Below are 3,542 nucleotides of genomic sequence, written 5' to 3' on the forward strand. Positions count from 1 at the left end.
TAACTCATGAGCGCATGGTTCAAAATAAATGAAACAGCTATGTACATCTAGCTGAAATGTGATCTGAAAGAACGCAATTTGGTAGAAAAAATGAACAATGCAAAATCTGCATCTTATATTTTTGGGAATAAACAGGGATTTAAGTGACCCTAAGCATGATTTGCGCTGTGTAAGTACTATTCATTATAGTAGAGCCTGATGTCCTAGGTAAACTCAAACCAGCCCATGAATTATTAAGTCTTAAGGTTACCTTTATTTACAATCATGTTGGAGAAATCAGAAAATATGCACATGCAAAGTGTTTGGACACCAAAAATGTATTTCTTTTACATGCATATAAGTCACAGGACACAAAAAAATAATTTTCTAGTGTCACAAGAATTACAGCCATTATGGTAGTGAAAAAACAAACATACAAATTTTTAAGTTTAGACCTTGGCCCGGGAATAAGCTGAGCCCAATTATTCCAGCTTTTAATTTTTCCTAAATTGTTTGGCTTATATGCAAGTATATGTGGTAAATAAATTATTATCTTCAGATTCTGTATATAAAACTACATGTCACTGACTTGTACCATTCTCAAACAAATAAGAAGTGCCTGTACAACTCTCAAATCCAGATGATGGAGTTATCTCTAACAAGTTTGACCATGGAAATGACAATGCAAGTCCAGAATCAGGAGATATGAATTCTTCAATGTCTGCAAAAAATAAAATAAAGCTCCAGACCAGATTTTCATACAAATACACCAATATACAGTTTTATTCACATGACAATGTTTGAAAACATATTAATTATGCTCAGCAATGAACAATGCCAGAATATTATACATAGAAAACTGCAAAGCCTATTGCCATGCATTAGATTTGAAAATATTCAAAATGCTGAAATAAAGATGGCTACTGCACTGACTATTTACAGACCTTTAAGAAAGGTTAACTTTCATTTCTCAAGATTAATAGGCTATAAGGTAAGCTGTTGGTGATTCTCCATTATATATTTGGCAATTGTCTTGAAATCTGTAAAATATCAAATACCCTGAACATTTGGATTACTTTCTTCATGAAACTATAATATATTTGGTATTTTCTATCTGTTAAATTCAGTTTTAGACTCTAAGTAAAATGGTTTTCTGATTTCTTTACTGACCCCACATTTTATGTGGGAAATTCTATTAACCTTCCTCTGACAACTTTGATCTGAAAAGATACTTGCAAAAATTCTTTCTGTAGAATATCTGCCTCTAATATATTATATATGTAATAAAACCCATTTAAATACATTGTGCCCTGGAAACACAAATGCACACATTACATGCATTAACACTAAACACGTGACCATTAGGCTCACTTGAATAACATTTCACTCAACCACACTGCTTTTGATAGCCCACACCTTCAGACTGACACATTTAACTATATACTGCAGGTGGTACTCACCTTCCAAAGTAGGCATCAAAATATCTCTTCCTCAATATGGAGACTCTCTTAAATACTGAAGACTATACTTTCATTTGGAATGAAATATACTCTTTTTCAACTGAAAACTTTAGATACTTTAAACAAATTTCAGATAGTTTAGGTATAACTTTCTGACAATTAAATTCTTAGATGTTTGAACATGTGCTTGTTACATTTTTCGATCATTCACTACTGGATGCTTTCCTGAGAGAAACATTATATATATATATATATATATATATATATATATATATATATATATATATATATATATATATATATATATATATATATATATATATATATAAGGCAGTGTAAAATAATGAGATAGTCTATTTACAAAGTGATGAATACATTGTAGCATACCTTTCTGTACTGTCTCAGGCGTCATGGTTAGAATGCAAGAAACAGGACTGCTTTTTTGCACAATTTCAAAGGGTGATTTCATTGGCAAGGATGACCAGGTGGTTTAAGCATCATGGTACCTAGCAATAAATAAATCAAAGCTGCATACCAACATTTGCAAATGCAAACAAAACATAGCCTGCATCCTTTGACACACTTGTGAAGAGCATTAAAAGGCAACCAAACATGATGTTTAGTTTCAATGATTTTTTTTCTTCTCCATTTGATGGCAAACTATAAAAATCAGAGGCAAAAAATCATGAACATCTTTTGTCTTGAAATTCTAAGTATTGTACATATAATTTAAAGTTTACTATTTTGTATCTGAATTTAAGCCTTGTATATCAAGATAAATCCTTATTTTATTCTGGCCCTAAATCAAGAAGATGGTGAGAGCTCTAACGTAAACATGAATGAGTTGCCAATCACATCCCCACATAATTATTAGGAATACTGACACAATGATCTGTGTAACATATAACTTTTGAGCCCAAAAAAACAAAGGTTACTTCCAGGATTTGCTTTTGGAACACACATGAATCTTTTCTAGGTTCCATACATGAAGATATACCTTCCAATACTATCTTATCTTACCATATGGTTATCCAGGCACATGGTTACATGTGTTTGCTCCTTTTCTTCCTGAACCTAAGAGGAAACAATGCTTTTACTCATAACATGCCCATTTTATAGAATGAGCTGGGTACAGCCTAAAAATGAAAATATTTTAAAACATGCTACTGTTATTGACATTTCCATTTTTATTCAGTTTGTTACCTATCTTTGTTTAAATGATCAATGCAACTGTAGTAACACAATATACAACCTGAAATTGTGCTGCTTAATTATTGTCATGATATAGTACTTTTTAACCTCATTAACGAAATTACACCTCAAAAGAGAGTTAGATACTCATCATTATTGGTATGTTATGTAATGCTGCATGAATCTTACATTTAACAATATTCACATCATATTTATTAAATATTGTTAAATAATGATCAATATATATATATATATATATATATATATATATATATATATATATATATATATATATAATTTGTCATTGTCCACTATTTATACCGGGTCCACAGAAAACCTTTACAAATTGATCAAACATGATTTCAAAATAGGTTTATATGGATGTATTCAAATACAGACAAAAGATAAAAAAATCATTAGGATAAGTTACAGAGTAAAGATAGCTGCATTTACATTCATCAATTTCCGTCTTCTTGCTCGTATTGGCAGACTTTGTTCTTTTGCCTCTATAACGTGCAACACGACATTTCCTCCTGCATAGATACACAATTATAATCCACATGTTATCAAATAAGCTATCACTGGGATAGGAATGAAGCAAAAATGTTAAAGCTTTCAGTTTAATAGATATTTTAAGTACATCAACTGTACCTATTACAACCTTTACAGTTTTATCTGGTAATTTCTGCATTAGGCACAAAGGCATGTTCAGTGGGCTGTTCTTAAAGTCCTTTTTCTTCATTTCTAAACAGTTTGCTTATTTTGTTTAGAAGCACATGTCCACCACCCAAACATTTTAAATCTCAGTTATAGTGTTGCTTATCAAACAAATATGTCTGCATTTTTGCCACAAATTTTTATTTATCCTGTTACTGACATATGGTTTTCTTTTACAGGTGAGTTAAATTGATA

At 30.8% G+C, this 3,542-nt stretch overlaps 1 long non-coding RNA gene across 1 annotated transcript; it reads right to left on the minus strand.

The window, feature by feature from the left end:
* Positions 1 to 1,832: 1,832 nt before the first annotated feature.
* Positions 1,833 to 3,165, minus strand: LOC149775890 (uncharacterized). The gene is made up of 3 exons (XR_016416559.1): positions 3,084 to 3,165; positions 2,460 to 2,513; positions 1,833 to 1,945 (listed from the first exon to the last, which is right to left on the minus strand). It is a non-coding gene; the product is annotated as an uncharacterized LOC149775890 (long non-coding RNA).
* Positions 3,166 to 3,542: the final 377 nt, after the last annotated feature.

The sequence above is a fragment of the Sinohyriopsis cumingii genome, chromosome 19 (genome assembly GCF_028554795.1).
Source record: "Sinohyriopsis cumingii isolate HCF-2022 chromosome 19, ASM2855479v2, whole genome shotgun sequence".
Taxonomy (NCBI): domain Eukaryota; kingdom Metazoa; phylum Mollusca; class Bivalvia; order Unionida; family Unionidae; genus Sinohyriopsis; species Sinohyriopsis cumingii.